We start from the raw sequence: 19,009 nt of genomic DNA, 5'->3' as shown, positions 1-19,009 counted from the left end.
TGCTCTAGGGAGCCTCATGTTTGCAGTGGGATTTTACTTATTTTAATAATTACCACTTATTTTCAGAAATGAGAAGTCTAGGCATTGAAACTTTAATTGATTGCTGCAGATCTTTGCTAAACCCCCTCACAATATCCTGGTACCAAAATTTTATATAATCTTCAAAGTACTTCATTGGCTGAAAAGCGCTTTGGGACGACCTGAGGTCGTGAAAGGCGCTATAGAAATGCACGCCTGACTATCTGACTTTAATTGATTGCCGCAGATCCTTTCCTTCTGTCGGATCCTGGTAACAAACCGATGACAGACCCTCTCTCCATCCTGGTGCTGGCCCTCTGTGTTTGGTAAAGGTAAGGAGTCATGGAGGAAGGGTATACTGGAACACGATAGGTATTAACATATATTAGCAGATTCCCTGTGGCATTGCACAAGGTAAATAAGGTACGTATTTATAATAGAAGTATCGTATCATTTAATGCTAAATATAGCTTCTGCCGCTAATATAAGCTAAATAGATCAGGAAGCAAATTTGGCCTACATTCTTTCATTCTGAAGGGGGAGGGCGAACAGTCAGAGGTCGTGGTTCACATTGGTACCAACGACATGGGTAGAAAGAAGGATGAGGTCCTGCAACAAGAATTTAGGGAGCTAGGTAGCAGATTAAAAAGCAGGACCTCAAAGGTTGCAATCTCTGGATTACTCCCGGTGCCACGTGCTAGTGAGTATAGGAATAGGAGGAGAGAGCAGATGAATGCGTGGCTAAAGAGTTGGTGCAGGAGGGAGGGCTTTAGTTTCCTGGATCACTGGGTCTGCTTCTGGGGAAGGTGGGACCTGTACAAGTCGGATGGGTTGCACCTGAACCGGAACGGGACCAACATCCTTGCGGGGAGGTTTGCTAGTACTGTTGGGGGGGGGGTTTTAAACTAACGTGGCAGGGGCATGGGATACAGAGTGGAGCTATAGTAGGGGGTGATGCACAGCCAAATATAGAGGAAAAAAGAAGTCAGCCTGGAAGGCAGAGCAAATATGTAACGGCACAAGGGAGTATGGCAAGGCTGGATGGCATTTATTTAATGCAAGGAGTCTTGCGAGTAAGGCAATCACAGAGAAGTGTAGAAATAATAGGGTAATAATAGTAGGGGATTTCAACTTCCCCAATATTAACTGGGATAGTCAGAGTGTGAAAGGCTTAGAGGGTGCGGAATTCTTAAAGTGCATCCAGGAGAGCTTTTTGAGCCAGCATGTAGAAAGCCCTACAAGAGAGGGGGCGGCACTGGACCTAATTCTAGGGAATGTAGCCGGGCAAGTGGTAGAAGTGTCAGTAGGAGAGCATTTTGGTGACGGTGACCATAATTCGGTGAGATTTAAGGTAGTCATGGAAAAGGAAAAAGATCAACCGGAAATAAAGGTTTTAAATTGGGGGAAGGCCGATTTTAATATGATACGGCAGGATCTGGCCAAAGTGGACTGGGATCAGCTACTTGTAGGAAAATCCACATCAGAGCAGTGGGAGTCTTTCAGAAAGGAAATAGAGAGAGTACAACGCCAACATGTTCCCGTAAAGTTCAAGGGTTGGACCAACAAACCCAGGGAACCCTGGATGTCAAGGGATATACAAGAATGGATTTGGAAAAAAAGGGAGGCTTTTGGCAGATACAAAGGACTAAAAACAGTGGAAGCCCTAGAGGAGTATAGAAAGTGCAGGGGGGGTACTTCAAAAAAAAAATTAGGAGAGCGAAGAGGGGGCATGAAAAAACACTGGCAGGCAAAATAAAGGAAAATCCCAAGGTGTTTTATAAGTATATTAAGGGCAAGAGGATAACTAGGAAAAGAGTAGGGCCCATTAGGGACCAAAGTGGCAATCTGTGTGTAGAGCTGAAAGATGTAGGTAAGGTTTTAAATTAATATTTTGCATCTGTGTTCACTATGGAGAAGGACGATGTAGGCATAGAAATCAGGCAGGGGGATTGTGATATACTTGAGCAAATTAGTATTGAGAGGGAAGAGGTACTAGCGGTTTTAGCAGGCTTAAAAGTGGATAAATCCCCAGGCCCTGACGGGATGTATCCCAGACTGCTGTGTAAGGCAAGGGAGGAGATTGCAGGGGCTCTGACACAAATTTGGAACCTCTCTGGCCACAGGGGAGGTGCCAGAGGACTGGAGAACAGCTAACGTAGTACCATTGTTCAAGAAGGGTAGTAGGGATAAACCAGGGAATTACAGGCCAGTGAGCCTAACATCAGTGTAGGGAAATTATTGGAAACATTTCTGAGGGACAGAATTAGTCTCCACTTGGAGAGGCAGGGATTAATCAGGGATAGTCAGCAAGGCTTTAACATAAGAACATAAGAAGTAGGAGCAGGAGTAGGCCATATGGCCCCTCAGGCCTGCTCCGCCATTCAATAGGATCATGGCTGATCCGAACCTAGACTCACGTCCACTTCCCTGCCCGCTCCCCATAACCCTTAATTCCCTTATCAGCTAGGAAACTGTCTACAGGAAACTTTGTGCTATCCGGCACCGACGGGACCGAGCTGTTGCCATCCCATCAAAACTGCCGGATAAACCAGCGCTAATGTTGAAACATACGGAGATTTTGAGCTCCGTATCTGGCAACAAACCCTGTTGTATCCGTGTGTTAATGGAGACACGGAATGCAGGAGTTGGTTTCACAGGTGTTTACTGAACAAAGTCTGGAGGTGAACTAACAGATACAAGACACTATACAGGCTTATATAGCCCGAGTGGCCATTACCGGCATTACAGTACACAGGGGCTCTTAAAGGCACATACACCACAATTCCTCCCCTTTTAGACAACCAGTACATAACATTTTAAGTAATCATTAATTAACATGTTACAAGAACAATAATCTACACATTTGCTGCAGTTAATCAATTATAAGTCAGTCTCTCTGGAGGCTACCTGACTCGGTCCGGCTAACGCCTCGGTGGTGTAGTAGTTTTTGGTGGTGTAGTAGGTTCTTTTGGCAAGGTCGATTCGGCTTGAATGCCAGTGTCGGGTTCATCTGGTTCCAGTATCACCGGATCGGAGGTAGATACTATGGGTATCTCTGCTTCATCATTAGGCGTATAGAGTTGTGGTGTAGGTTGTCCCTTTTCGGATGACTCTATGATCTGGTCAGCATGGCGCCTTATTATGCTTTCTCCAATGTCCACGGTATACATCAGCGGTCCTAGTCGTGTGCAAATAGTTCCAGGCTGCCATTTCTCGATACAGTAGTCCCGGGCCAAAACTTGTTGACCTATCTGGAAGGTTCTAGTTGGCCTTTCATTCATGCCTTGAAATTGCCGGTTCTCCACGTCCCTTCTGATGTTTGGCTTGATCAAATCCAGCCGGCATCTTAGGCTTCTATTGAAGAACATCATGGCGGGAGTTTGGTTTGTAACCACATGTGTTGCATTCCTGTATGCAAACAAGAAGTTATCTACCTTATGCTGTAGATTTATGTCTTCATTACCCATGGCCTTTATGGCCTTCTTGAAGGTCTGGACAAACCTTTCAGCCAATCCATTGGTGGCGGGATGGTATGGGGCGGACGTGTAGTGCTTAACCCCATTGTTTTTTAAGAACTTCCTGAATTCTTCGGACACAAATTGCGGTCCATTATCAGAACAGATCTGTTCAGGCAGCCCATTCCTGGCAAATATGGTCCTTAATACTGTGATGGTTTTTTCCGTGGTGGTGGAGGACATCTTTATTCCCTCCGGCCACTTGGAGTGTGCATCAACCGCGATTAAGAACATTGAGTCCATAAATGGACCTGCAAAGTCGATGTGTACCCTTTGCCATGGAGATGAGGGCCACTCCCATGGATGTAGAGGGGCTTGTGGTGGGGCGTTTTGGACCTTCTGGCATCCTAGGCAGCTCTTGGTCATTTCTTCGATGTCTCCATCGATACCTGGCCACCACACAAACGCTCTGGCTAGGTTCTTCATTTTCACTCCACCCAGATGCCCCTCGTGAAGCTCCTCTAGCACTTTTTCCTGGAGTTTGGGTGGAATCACCACTCTGGATCCACACATCAAGGTTCCTCGGCACACTGATAGCTGTTCTCTTCTTTGCGAGAATGCTGGCAACAGTGGTTCGCCATGTGCTGGCCATCCCTTCACCGTTAAATCGTAGACTCGTGAGAGAGTCGGGTCATTTCTCGTTTCCTTTTCAATGGCAGAATTTGTTACTGGTAGACATTCCACTATGGTTGAGTGGAACATCTCCACTGGGTCCACTGTAGGTGCCTCTTCTACCGTTGGCAATGGTAGGCGCGATAAACCATCAGCATTCCCATGCTGTTTTGATCCTTTGTATTCTATGTCATATTGGTGTGCCCCTAGGAAAAGGGACCACCTCTGTAGCCTTTGCGCTGTCATAATGGGAACACCCTTTTTAGGGTTGAATATGGAGACGAGGGGTTGATGGTCAGTCAACAAGGTAAATTTTTGTCCGTGTAGGTAATGGTTGAATTTCTTCACTTCCCATACCAGGCTGAGTGCTTCCCTGTCGATCTGGGCATAGTTACGCTCAGCTGAGTTCAATGAGCGTGACGCAAAAGCTATCGGCCGCTCCGAGCCATCAGGGAATCTATGCGATAATACCGCTCCTACGCCGTAAGGGGATGCATCGCACGCCAGTCTGATTGGCAGTGATGGGTTGTAATGAGCCAAAACTTCCTTGGACGTGATCAAGCCTTTGCATTTATGGAAGGCACGTTTACAGTCTTCGCTCCATTTCCAAATTACTCCCGTTTGTAGCAGTTCGTTAAGAGGGTGCAGAAGAGTTGACAAGTTCGGTAAAAATTTATGATAGTAATTTATCAATCCCAGGAACGACCTTAATTGTGAGACATTTTCAGGTGCTGGGGCTTTTATGACCGCATCAATTTTTTCAGGTGACTTATGCAACCCTTCCTCGTTAATTATGTGGCCACAATATGATATTTGTTTCTGGAAAAATTCGCACTTGGGGCGATTTGCTCGTAGGCCCCGTTCTTTCAGCCTAGTGAGCACCTGCTCCAAATTGGCAAGGTGCTCGTTGTCGTTTTCTCCTGTTACAAGGATGTGGTCTAGGTAGCATTGAGTCCTCGGAATCCCTTGGAGGACTTGCTCCATAGCTCTTTGCCAGATAGCTGGAGCTGATGCTACTCCGAAAACCAGTCGATTGTACTGGTACAGGCCTTTGTGTGTATTTATCGTGAGATACTTTTTAGAGGCCTCTTCAACCTCCATCTGTAGATATGCTTGTGCCAAGTCAATTTTGGTGAAACGCTTCCCTCCGGATAGTGAGGCGAAAATATCTTCTATCCTCGGAAGAGGATACTGTACCGTGTGAAGGACCGGGTTTACAGTCACCTTGAAGTCCTCACAGATGCGAATTTTTCTCTGCTCTTCAGATTTATCATTATTCAACGTTTTCTTCATGACCGGGACGATGGGTGTTGCCCACTCGTTCCAATCTATCTTGGATAATACGCCTGCCTTTTCCAAATTCTCCAGCTCTGCCTCGACTGCTGGACGAATTGCGTATGGCACCGGCCTTGCCTTAAAAAACTTGGGAATTGCCGCATCTTCCACTTTTATTGAGGCGGTGACGCCTTTCAAGGTTCCTAGTTCCTGTTGAAACACTTCCTTGGCGTTGGCCAAGATGTCTTTTAAGCGTTCACAGAGCCGATCCTGTATCTAGCTCCATTTTAACTGGGGACCCCGCTATCGTGAGGGTAACCCAAATGGTCTGGTAATCTTCTTTGGCAATTACATTATGTAATTTGAGACAGCTTAGTCTCTTGTTTCCGGAGTCGCTATCGCTCTTCTGGTCTTCGGAGCTACTGTCCGTCATCATTTGTACCTTTCTCTACTTTTCCTTATTGATTTTTTTCCTGTCCGTGGATTTTTTGTTTCCAGATCGGCATACACGTGCAATGTGTCCAATCTTTCCGCATTGCCTGCATGCTTTGTCCTTGAACCAGCAGTCCCTCTGGTCATGGGTGGATCTGCCACAGCGATAACATCTCTCGAAACCCTGTGTCATTTCATGGGTGCCGAAGTCCTGTGGCTTTTGCTGTATCTCTGCAGCTCCTCTTGCGGCTGCTTCGTATGATACAGCCACACTGAAAGCCTTGTCCAGTGTCAAATCTTTCTCAGAAAGTAGTCTTTTCTGTGTTCCTTCACTTAGGAGACCGCAGACGAATTTGTCTCGAAGAGAATCTGCCAGTCCTGCCCCGAATTGGCAGTGCTTTGACAGCTTCCTTAATTCGGTGAGGTAATCAGCGTTACTTTCATTCTTGTGCTGATTCCTCCTGAAGAATTTGAATTGTTCCGCTATCAGCAGCGGTGTTGGGTTTAAGTGCTCCTGTAGGGTATCAACAATCTCCTTAAAATTCTTGTCCTTCGGTTTGGCTGGAGTGATTAAGTTTCGTAACAGCCCGTATGTCCTTGCGCCCATTAGATTTACAAGTACTGATGCCTTTTTATCATCTTCTATTTCATTTGCTGTGCAATATACCTCCACTCTTTCCACATATGTGGTCCAATCCTCTATATCGCTATCGAAATCAGTAATATTGCCAGTCTTAGGCATCCTGAAAAAAAATGGCGCCTCCCGCGCTTTCCTTTCTTCCTCGCAGAAAAAAAATGGCGCCTCCCGCGCTTTCCCGCCGCTGCCGCTTCTGACAATGCTGTTCTCCGCGGTTTTTATTTACATAGGTATTTTTAATAGGTGGAGACTCGTTCCCGCCGGACTCTCTGGGACTTTTCCCTCCCTCTGCTTGGTCCGAACGCCGACCTGCTTTGCAGCGCTGGCCGTCTCCCAAGTGCTCCACCCTCTGTCTCCGTTTGCCTCCGCCTTCGCTGCTCGGCCCCGCTGCAGAGCCAGCCGATGGAGCCCCAGCCCGCCGCCCAGGAAGGATTATTGCAGTACCTGCCACCAGCTCGGCTAGCTGGTGAAACCACAGTTTTTTAAATTTTTTTTCTTTCTTGTTTTTCTTCGACTTTCGTCTGAGGAATCGATCTCCTTGAGATGCTGCCGAATTGCAGGTAAGTCCGTTTCCAACTCGTCGCCACTGTTGTATCCGTGTGTTAATGGAGACACGGAATGCAGGAGTTGGTTTCACAGGTGTTTACTGAACAAAGTCTGGAGGTGAACTAACAGATACAAGACACTATTGATGCACTATCAATTGCTACAAAAGACTGGAGATTGAGAAAGTAATAAACAGGCTTTTATTACCAAAGAACAGAGCATGCCTCTTGTGGTTGCCTGGTATCCAAAAGGGCCGGAGGCTGCCGACCTTTATACCCAGCCATGAGGGTGGAGCCAGGGGCGGAGTCAGCTGAGGCATGCACAGACAAGTACAACAATATGCAAGAGTGAACAACAGTACTAACAGTGAACAACAATACTAACAACAGTGGTTTACCACATTCACCCCTTGTTTAGAATTGAGTCCGGCGGGGTGAAGTGCACTAAAAATTCATGTACTGAAGTCTATCAGGAGGCCTTGTAAGCCATCCTGAGCGTCGCAGCAGCGGCGGTGATGGTGCAGTATCCAACGTTGAACCCGGTGTCTCGTTCAGAGGAGGTGTAGCAGGTGGCGGACCCTGGGGCTGCTGCATGCCGTCTACAGGGGTCAGAGCATGGGTAATGGGAGGTAGCGATGGTGGTCTCTCAGAGGCACCCGAAGGTGCGAGGTCTCGTGCGGGGACTGTGTCCTGGGGGTAGGCAGGAGTAGCGGTGGGTGGCGAAGAGGGTGTTTCAGGAGCACCCGCAGGTGCGAGGTCTCGAATGGAGACTGTGTCCTCCCGCCTGTCCGGGTACACCACGTAAGCATACTGCGGGTTGGCGTGGAGGAGGCTCACCCTCTCGACCAGGGGGTCCGCTTTATGGGTCCTCACGTGCTTCCGCAGTAGGACGGGACCTGGAGAAGTCAGCCATGTTGGTAGCGAAATCCCCGACGTGGACTTCCTGGGGAAGGAGAACATTCTCTCGTGAGGAGTGGCATTGGTGGGCGTACAGAGCAGCGACCGAATGGAATGGAGCGCCGCAGGGAGGACCTCCTGCCAGCGGGAGGTCGGAAGGCCCTTAGATTTTAAGTTTAAAAGGACTGCCTTCCAGACTGTCGCATTCTCCCTTTCCACCTGGCCGTTACCCCGGGGGTTGTAGCTGGTGGTCCTGCTCGTAGCAATGCCTCTCGCGAGCAGGTACTGCCGAAGTTCGTCGCTCATAAAAGATGAGCCCCTGTCGCTATGGATATAGCTAGGGAAACCGAACAATGCGAAGAGGTCATTCAGACATTTAATGACCGTGGTACTGGTCATGTCCGAGCAAGGGATGGCAAACGGGAAACGGGAGTACTCATCAATTATATTGAGGAAGTACACATTGCGGTCAGAGGAGGGGAGGGGCCCTTTAAAATCGATGCTCAGCCGCTCGAAGGGGCGCGTGGCTTTGATCAGGCTCGCTCTGTCTGGCCTATAAAAATGCGGCTTGCACTCGGCACAGATCTGGCAGTTCCTGGTCATGGTCCTGACCTCCTCGATGGAGTAGGGCAGGTTACGGGATTTGATAAAATGGAAGAACCTGGTGACCCCCGGGTGGCAGAGGTCATTGTGGAGGGTCTGTAATCTATCAACCTGCGCGTTGGCGCACGTACCACGTGATAGGGCATCTGGGGGCTCATTGAGTTTCCCGGGCCGGTACAAGATATCGTAATTGTAGGTGGAGAGTTCGATTCTCCACCTTAATATCTTGTCATTCTTGATTTTGCCCCGCTGCTTATTATGAAACATAAAAGCTACTGAACGCTGGTCAGTGAGCAGGGTAAATCGTTTTCCGGCCAGGTAATGCCGCCAATGTCGCACGGCTTCCACAATGGCCTGGGCCTCCTTTTCGACAGAGGAGTGTCGAATCTCGGGGCCCTGGAGGGTCCTTGAGAAAAAGGCCAGGGGTCTCCCCGCCTGGTTAAGGGTTGCAGCTAGGGCAAAGTCGGATGCGTCGCTCTCCACTTGAAAAGGGAGGGACTCATCCACAGCGTGCATTGTGGCCTTCGCAATATCGCTTTTTATGAGAGTGAAGGCTGCACAGGCCTCTGCTGTCAGGGGGAAGGAGGCGGACTTGATGAGGGGTCGGGCTTTATCCGCATAGTTGGGCACCCACTGAGCATAGTAAGAGAAAAACCCCAGGCATCTCTTCAGTGCTTTCTGGCAGTGGGGGAGGGGGAGCTCCATAAGAGGGCGCATTCTATCGGGGTCTGGGCCGATGACTCCGTTCTCCACTACGCAGCCAAGAATAGCAAGGCGCTTAGTACGAAACATACATTTGTCTTTGTTGTATGTGAGATTCAGCCGCTGGGCCGTCCGGAGGAATTTCCCTAGATTAACGTCGTGGTCCTGCTGGTCGTGGCCGCAGATGGTGACGTTGTCTAGATATGGGAAAGTGGCCTGGAGCGCGTTCTGGTCAACCATCCGGTCCATCTCCCGTTGGAAGACAGAAACTCCGTTGGTGACGCCGAAGGGAACTCTGAGAAAGTGATAGAGCCGACCGTCAGCTTCAAAAGCTGTGTACTGGCAGTCCTCAGCCCTGATGGGGAGCTGGTGATATGCCGACTTCAGATCAATCGTCGAGAACACCTGGTATTGTGCTATCTGATTGACCATGTCAGATATGCGGGGGAGTGGGTATGCATCCAACTGGATGTAGCGATTGATCGTCTGGCTGTAGTCAATAACTAGGCGCTGTTTTCCGCCAGTCTTCACCACCACCACTTGTGCTCGCCATGGGCTATTGCTGCTCTCGATAATCCCTTCCTTCAGGAGTCTTGCTACCTCGGATTTAATGAAAGCCCTATCACCGGCACTGTAACGCCTACTTTTGGTAGCGATGGGCTTACAGTCGCGGGTGAGGTTAGCGAACAAGGAGGGGGGGGAGACTTTAAGGGTGGAGAGGCTGCAAATGGCGCGCGGCGGGCGATTTAAAAACTGCTGGCTGCAGACCGTGAGAGGGGGGAGGGGTCCACCGTACGCTATAGTGACACTCTTAAGGTGGCACTGAAAATCCAACCCCAGTAGGACGGCAGCGCAGAGATCGGGCAGGACCAGAAGTTTAAAATTTTTGTATTCAGTACCCCGCACTGAAAGAGTCACCAAACAGTAGCCACCGACTTCCGCTGACTGGGCTTTGGAAGCCATAGAGATGCGATGACGCGTCGGCAGGACCGGGAGAGAGTAACTGCGCACCGTGTCGGGGTGTATAAAACTCTCCATGCTCCCGCTGTCAAAAAGGCAGGTAGTGGCGCGGCCGTTTACCGTAATGTCCATCATGGACCTGGACAGTTGATGCGGGAGAGATTGATCCAGCGTCACGGAAGCCAGCGTATGTTCAAGCGTGTCGATGCGGTCGTCCGATGAGGCGGTGGTGGAGTCCGGGTCCCCCGTAACCGAAGTCGGAGGCGTCCAAGATGGCGGACAAAATGGCGGCGCCCACAGTCCCGATCCCCACGCGGCTGGGGGAGCCCAAGATGGCGGGCAAGATGGCTGCGCCCATGGATCGCACGCGGCGCTGCTGGCGTTAGCGGCCTTCCCTTTGCAGGCGCTAACGTAGTGACCTTTCTTCCTGCAGCCGGAGCAGGTAGCATTCTTCGCGGGGCAGCGTGCTCTAGGGTGTTTAGCTTGGCCACAAAAATAGCATTTTTGTGCCTTGGACATCGCTGCAGCAGTCGGAGGTGGCGGTCCCATGGCCCAAGATTGCGGCGTCCACGGCGCGGGGCGATTAGGGGAGAAAGCGTCCATATTTCTGTGGGCCGCGTCGAGCGAGAGCGCGAGGGACACTGCCTTTGTCAGGTCTATTTCACCCTTCTCCAGCAGCCTCTGCCAGGAGTAGTCGGACCTTAGACCCGCAACGAAAGCGTCTCGTATCAGTCCCTCCGCATGTGCCGCGGCCGATACTTCCTTGCAGTCGCAGCCGCGTCCGAGTACCCGCAGTGCCCGTAGGAAGGCCTCCACCGATTCCCCGGGCTGCTGTCTGCGAGATCTTAAAAGGTGCCTGGCATAGACCGTGTTAACCGGGCGTGCATACTGCCCTTTCAGTAGGTCGATAGCCGCCGCGTAGGTCGTCGCATCTTGGATTAAAGTATAGACTTGGTGGCTCACCTTCGAGGCCAGGATTTTCAGTTTATTTTCATCAAGAGTCACGGTCGAGGCTTCCAGATACGCCTCAAAGCAACGCAGCCATTGTGCGAATTTAGTCGACGAACCCGCTTCTTGGGGGTCTAGCTCCAGGCATGTTGGCCTGAGGGCTCGCAGCAGCGCCTGCTGCTCAGCGTTTTGCGCCATCGGTTGATCAGCATCCGCAGCCAACATTTAACTTTGGTAATAAAATTGATGCACTATCAATTGCTACAAAAGACTGGAGATTGAGAAAGTGATAAACAGGCTTTTATTACCAAAGAACAGAGCATGCCTCTTGTGGTTGCCTGGTATCCAAAAGGGCCGGAGGCTGCCGAGCAGCGACCTTTATACCCAGCCATGAGGGTGGAGCCAGGGGCAGAGTCAGCTGAGGCATGCACAGACAAGTACAACAATATGCAAGAGTGAACAACAGTACTAACAACAGTGGTGAACAACAATACTAACAACAGTGGTTTACCACAACTATACAGGCTTATATAGCCCGAGTGGCCATTACCAACATTACAGTACACAGGGGCTCTTAAAGGCACATACACCACAAAACCCTGTTGCTTAGCAACAGCTTCTAAACAGTCGGCCGTACCTTGCAAGCATCTCTGTAGCTTAGCAACAGCTTCAGCGAGACCTGGCAGAGCCTGACTGGTGAAAAAAAAGCAACGAAAAGAAAAAAAACCTAACGAAGCGGCTCCTGATTTTTGCCGGTGGCTCGAACATTCCGGACAGTTAACTTCCGGATAAACCAAAGTTTCCTGTATCTCCGTTTTAAATTTATTTAATGTCGCAGCTTCCACAGCTCTCTGAGGTAGCAAATTCCATAGATTTACTACCCTCTGAGTGAAGGAGTTTCTCCTCATCTCAGTTTTGAAACGGCAGCCCCTTATTCTAAGATTATGCCCCCTAGTTCTAGTCTCACCCATCAGTGGAAACATCCTCCCCGCATCCACCCGATCAAGCCCCCTCACAATCTTATATGTTTCGATAAGATCGCCTCTCATTCTTCTGAATTTCAATGAGTAGAGGCCCAACCTACTCAACCTTTCCTCATATGTCAACCCCCTCATCTCCGGAATCAACCGAGTGAACCTTCTCTGAACTGCCTCGAGAGCAAGTATATCTTTTCTTAAATATGGAAACCAAAACTGTACGCAGTATTCCAGGTGTGGCCTCACCAGTACCCTGTATAACTGAAGCAAGACTTCCCTGCTTTTATACTCCATCCTCCTTGCAATAAAAGCCAAGATTCCATTGGCCTTCCTGATCACCTGTTGTACTTGCATACTAACCTTCTGTGTTTCATGTACCAGGACCCCCAGATCCCTTTGTACTGTAGCACTTTTCAGTTTCTTTCCATTTAGATAATAACTTGCTCTTTGAATTTTTCTGCCAAAGTGCATAACGTCACACTTTCCAACATTATATTCCATCTGCCAAATTTCTGCCCACTCACTTAGCCTGTCTATGTCCTTTTGCAGGTTTTTTATGTCCTCCTCACTCACTGCTTTCCTTCCCATCTTTGTATCGTCTGCAAACTTGGATACGTTGCACTTGGTCCCCTCCTCCAAATCGTTAATATAGATTGTAAAGAGTTGGGGTCCCAGCACTGACCCCTGCGGAACACCACTAGTTACTGATTGCCAACCCGAGAATGAACCATTTATCCCAACTCTCTGTTTTCTGTTAGATAGCCAATCTTCCACCCATGCCAGTATATTACCCCCAATCCCATGATTTTTTATCTTGTGCAGTACTCTTTTGTGTGGCACCTTGTCAAATGCCTTTTGGAAGTCCAAATACACCACATCCACTGGTTCCCCTTTATCCACCCTGTTTGTTACATCCTCAAAGAATTCGAGCAAATTTGTCAAACATGACTTCCCCTTCATAAAACCATGCTGACTCTGTCCGATTAAATTATGCTTATCTAAATGTCCTGTTACTGCTTCCTTAATAATGGACTCCAACATTTTACCAACCACAGATGTTAGGCTAACTGGTCTATATTTTGCAGCCTTTTGTCTACCTCCCTTTTTAAATAAGGGCGTTACATTAGCAGTTTTCCAATCTGCTGGGACCTTTCCTGAATCCAGGGAGTTTTAGAAAATTACCACCAATGCATCCGCAATCCCTACCGCTACTTCTCTCAAGACCCTAGGATGTAAGCCATCAGGTCCAGGGGATTTATCCACCTTACGTCCCATTATCTTACCGAGTACCATCTCCTTAGTGATTTTAATCGTGTTTAGCTCCTCCCCCCCCCCATAGCCCCCTGTTTTTCCAGTGTTGGGATATTTTTAGTGTCCTCTACTGTAAAGACTGATACAAAATATTTGTTCAGCGTATTTGCCATCTCCATGTTCCCCACTATTAATTTCCCGGTCTCGTCCTCTAAGAGACCAACATTCACTTTAGCCTCCCTTTTTCTTTTTATATAACTGTAGAAACTCTTGCTATCTGTTTTTATATTTTTTGCTAGTTTACTTTCATAATCTATCTTCCCTTTCTTAATTAATCTTTTAGTTATTCTTTGCTGGCTTTTAAATGCTTCCCAATCTTCTATCCTCCCACTAGATTTGGCTACTTTATATGCCCTTGTTTTCAGTCGGATACTGTCCTTTATTACTTTACTTAGCCACGGATGGCTGTCTTTTCTTTTATGCCCCTTTTTCCTCAGTGGAATATATTTTTCTTGGAAGTTGTGAAATATCTCCTTGAATGTGCACCACTGCTCCTGTACCGTCTTACACCTTAATCTATTTTCCCAGTCCACTTTAGTCAACTCTGCTCTCATACCTTCATAGTCTCCTTTATTTAAGCTTAGTACGCTGGTTTGAGATCCAACTCTCTCACCCTCCAACTGAATTTGGAATTCAACCATGTTATGGTCACTCATTCCAAGGGGATCCTTTACTAGGACATTTTTTATTAATCCTGTCTCATTACACAGGACCAGATCTAAGATTGCCTGCCCCCTGGTTGGTTCAGTAACATACTGCTCAAGGAACCCGTCCCTAATGCACCCTATGAACTCTTCCTCAAGGCTGCCCTGCCCAATTTGATTTGTCCAGTCAATATGAAAGTTAAAATCTCCCATGATTATAGCTGTTCCCTTATTACAAGCCCCAACTATTTCCTGATTTATACTCCAACCAATAGAGTTGCAACTGTTAGGAGGCCTATAGACTATGCCCACTAGTGACTTTTTCCCCTTATTATTCCTTATCTCCACCCAAACTGTTTCACTATCCTGATCCTTTGACCCAATATCATTTCTCACTATTGCAGTGATTCCATCCTTTATTAACATAGCCACCCCACCTCCCTTTCCTTCCTGTCTGTCCTTCCTAATAGTCAAATACCCCTGAATGTTTAGTTCCCAGTCATGGTCACCTCGCAGCCATGTTTCTGTAATGGCCACCAGATCATACCCATGTGTAGTTATTTGTACTGTCAACTTGTCTATTTTGTTACGAATGCTGCGTGCATTCAGATAAAGAACTTTTAAATATGTTTTGTGACAATTTATTCCTGCTTTTACCCCCTTTACTACTTTACCTTTATCTTCCTGACACACTCTGGTTTTTAATTACCCCACTGCTACTTTGCCCTTCTCCGCTGACATTTTTATTTTTCGCTCTCTTGTAACCTCCCCCCCACTAATTATTTAAAGCCCTCTCTACAGCCCTAGTTATTCGATTCGCCAGGATTCTAGTCCCAGCACTGGCCAAGTGAAGTCCATCCCAACGGAACAGCTCTCTCCTGTCCCAGTACTGGTGCCAGTGTCCCAAGAAGCAAAACCCATTTCTCCCACACCAGTCTTTGAGCCACGCATTTAACTCTCTGATTTTATTTACCCTAGCCAAACTTGCTCGTGGCTCAGGTAGTAATCCAGAGATTATTACCCTTGTGTTTCTGCTTTTTAATTTGGCCCCTAGCTGCTCATACTCCCTCAGCAGAACCGCTTTCCTTGTCCTATCTGTGTCGTTGGTACCAACATGGACCACGACAACTGGATCCTCCCCTTCTCACTCCAAGTTTCTCTCCAGCCCAGAGGAGATGTCCTTAACCCTGGCACCGGGCAGGCAACACAACCTTCGGGACTCTCGCTCTCGGCTGCAAAGAACCCTATCTATCCCCCTTATGATACTATCCCCTACCACTACAACATTTCTTTTTACTCCCCCCACTTGAATGGCCCCCCGTTCCACGGTGCTGTGGCCAGGTTGCTCATCCTCCCTGCAGCCCCTGCTCCTGTCCTCACAGGAAGTAAGAGTCTCGAACCTGTTGGACAAGAGCAAGGGCTGCGGCTCCTCCAACACTACCTCCTGGATCCCCGTACCTGCCTCACTCATAGTCACACCCTCCTGTCCCTGACCACAGACTACATCTGAATTAGTTAATCTAATTGGTGTGACTACTTCCTGGAACACAGAGTCCAGGTAACTCTCCCCCTCCCTGATGTGTCGCAGTGTTTGAAGCTCGGACTCCAGCTCATCAACACGGAGCCGGAATTCCTCGAGCAGCCAACACTTACTGCAATTGTGATCACCGTGAGCATCAATGGTGTCCACCAGCTCCCACATGTTGCAGCAGTAACACATCACCTGCTCTCCCATTCTATGTAATTAATTAAATTTATTAATATTATTTTTAAATACCCTCTGCCCCGATTCTAGATGATGAATATCACACCTTAGAAACTATAAACCACAGAGTTTAAGTTTAAAAAGAGAGAAATACTCACCAACCAATCACTTACCTGCTTTCTGGTGACGTCACACTTCGATTAGTTTTTACCTCTCTCCTTCCCTCTGAGTTCCGAGTTCGGAGACTGGTACGCCTTACCTGGTCTCTGGAGCCTTTTATAGCCCCGCTGCTGCCGCTGAAATTCCCGCCGACGCTCTGTCAGGGGGAGGTCATGTCTGACCAATTTGATTGAATTTTTCGAGGGGGTGACTAGGTGTGTGGATGAGGGTAGTGCAGTTGATGTAGTCCACATGGACTTCAGTAAGGCTTTTGACAAAGTCCCACATGGGAGACTGGTCAAGAAGGTAAGAGCCCATGGGATCCAGGGCAATTTGGCACATTGGATCCAAAATTGGCTTAGTGGCAGGAGGCAGAGGGTGATGGTCGAAGGTTGTTTTTGTGACTGGAAGCCTGTGTCCAGTGGTGTACCGCAGGGATCGGTGCTGGGTCCTTTGCTGTTTGTAGTGTACATTCATGATTTAAAATTGGTGGAGTGGTAAATAGTGAGGAGGGAAGCCTCAGGCTACAGAACGATACAGACGGGATGTTTAGAAGGGCAGAACAGTGGCAAATGGAATTTAACCCTGAAAAGTGTGAGGTGATGCATTTTGGGAGGACTAACAAGGCAAGGGAATACACAATGAATGGTAAGACCCTAGGAAGGACAGAGGATCAGAGAGACCGTGGTGTGCATGTACATAGATCCCTGAAGGCAGCAGGACAGGTAGATAAGGTGGTTAAAAAGGCATATGGGATACTTGCCTTCATTAGCTGAGGCATAGAATATAAGAGCAGGGAGGTTATGATGGAGCTGTACAAAACGCTAGTGAGGCCACAGCTGGAATATCGTGTGCAGTTCTGGTCGCCACACTATAGGAAGGATGTGATTGCATTGGAGAGGGTGCAGAGGAGATTCATCAGGATGTTACCTGGGCTGGAGCGCTTCAGCTATGAAGAGAGACTGGACAGGCTGGGGTTGTTTTCCTTGGAGCAGAGAAGGCTGAGGGGGGACCTGATTGAGGTGTACAAAATTATGAGGGGCATAGATAGGGTAGATAGAAAGGAACTTTTCCCCTTAGTAGAGGGATCAATAACCAGGGGGCATAGTTTCAAGGTAAGGGGCAGGAGGTTTAGAGGGGATTTGAGGAAGAACTTTTTCACCCAGAGGGTGGTTGGAATCTGGAACTCACTGCCTGAAAGGGTGGTAGAGGCAAGAACCCTCACAACATTCAAGAAGCATTTAGATGAGCACTTGAAACACCATAGCATACAAGGCTACGGACCAAGTGCTGGAAAATGGGATTAGAATAGACAGGGCTTGATGGCCGGCGTGGACGCGATGGGCCGAAGGGCCTCTTTCTGTGCTGTATAACTCTATGACTCTAACCCATAATCCTCCTCCTTGCTCCAATTGCAGTATCTAATTTTTCTTCTTCAGTGTTCTTGCCTCTACTACTCTACCTTGAAAGTTCATTCATTGAACATCAGAACGTAAGAACAGGAGTAGGCCGTTCAGCCCCTTGAGCCAGTTCCGCCAACGTTTACCCCTCCAGCCAGCACCTCAAGCAGAAGATCTGGTCATTATCGCTTTGCTGTTTGTGGGACTTTCCTGCTTGCTAATTGGCTGCCGCGTTTCCTACAGTAAAAGAAAGTAAGACTTGCATTTATTTAGTGCCTTTCACGACAACTGGACATCCAACTGGATATTGGCGTTTCACAGCCAGTGAAGTACTTTTTGAAGTGGAGTCACTTGTAATGTAGGAAACGCGGCAGCCAGTTTGCGCACAGCAAGCTCCCACAAACAGCATTGTGCTAATGACTGGATAATCTGTTTTAGTGATGTTGATTGAGGGATAACTATTAGCCCCAGGACACCGGGGAGAACTCCCCCTGCTCTTCTTCGAAATAGTGCCATGGGATCTTTTACATCCACCTGAGAGAGCAGACGGGGCCTCGGTTTAACGTCCCATTAAACCTCCGACAGTGCAGCATGGAGTGTTTGCCTCGATTTTTGTGCTCAAGTATCTGGATTGGACTCGAACTTGCAACCTTCTGACCTACAGGCGAGAGTGCCAACAACTGAGCCACAACTGACACTTTTACAACAGGGACTGCAACTCAAAAGTATTTAATTGGGTGTCGAGCACTTTGGGACATGGTTGTGAAAGGCAGTATAGAAATACAAGTTACTACTTTCTTTGTGGGGTGGGGTGGGGTGGGGTGTGGTGGGGTGTGGTGGGGTGGGGTGCGGTGGTGTGGGGTGTGGTGGGGTGTGTGGTGGGGTGTGGTGGGGTGGGGTGTAGTGTGTGGGAGCTCAGGTGGAAATTGTAGTACAAATAGTAGTTCAAAAAGAAACGAAAGGGAAGAGAGTAGGGTAACGGTCAGAAATTGTGCTTTAGGCACTACAGGTAAAGGGAAAACTAAAAGAAGTAAAGTGACTGAAGCAGGAGAGAGAAATAAAAACCATGTGAGTAAAACATTAGAGCTGATGGACAGACTAGGGTGTGTGATCCAAATAAACGTTCTTTATACAAACGCACAGAGTATAAGGACTAAATTGAATGAATTGCAGGCGCGAATTCAAACTGGAGGGTATGACATGGTAGCCATTACCGAGACACGGCTGCAAGAGGGTCAGGACTGGGAACTAAATATACCAGGTTATAAGGTCTACAGGAAAGATAGGGAAAATGGCGGAGGGGAGGAGTATCCTTAGTGATTAAGGATGAAATCACTTCAATGATAGAGGATATAAAGAGAGGTAAACAGGCAGTGGAGACTTTATGGGTAGAATTAAGAAATAGGGAAGGATTTAAGACTAGTGGGAGTTTTGTATAGGCCCCCTGGTAGTAGCTGTGAAGTGCTAGATTATATAAATGCAGTGATTAGACAAGCATGTAGCAAAGGCAGAGTGGTTTTAATGGGGAATTTTAACTTTCATATAGAATGATATAGCACAGAATGATATAGCACAGAAGGAGGCCATTTGGCCCATCATGGCTGTGCCAGCTCTATGATAGAGCTATCTACTTAATCCCACTCCCCTGCTCTTTCCCCATAACCCTGTC

General features: G+C 48.1%; 1 protein-coding gene across 1 annotated transcript in view; it reads left to right on the top strand.

Moving 5' to 3' along the window:
• Nucleotides 1–262: 262 nt before the first annotated feature.
• LOC147123934 (olfactory receptor 6N1-like) overlaps nucleotides 263–19,009 on the top strand; it is a 34,488-nt gene continuing 15,741 nt past the window's right edge. The window contains exon 1 of the mRNA XM_085996066.1: nucleotides 263–350. The gene's annotated coding sequence lies outside the window, so the exon portion shown is untranslated. The remainder of the gene's footprint in view (nucleotides 351–19,009) is intronic.

The sequence above is a fragment of the Somniosus microcephalus genome, chromosome 1 (assembly GCF_052327205.1).
Source record: "Somniosus microcephalus isolate GS21.2 chromosome 1, FLI_Smic_1.0, whole genome shotgun sequence".
In the NCBI taxonomy this organism is placed as follows: domain Eukaryota; kingdom Metazoa; phylum Chordata; class Chondrichthyes; order Squaliformes; family Somniosidae; genus Somniosus; species Somniosus microcephalus.
Note: the sequence above shows the minus strand (reverse complement) of the source record. Positions and strands in the feature narration are given on the sequence as shown.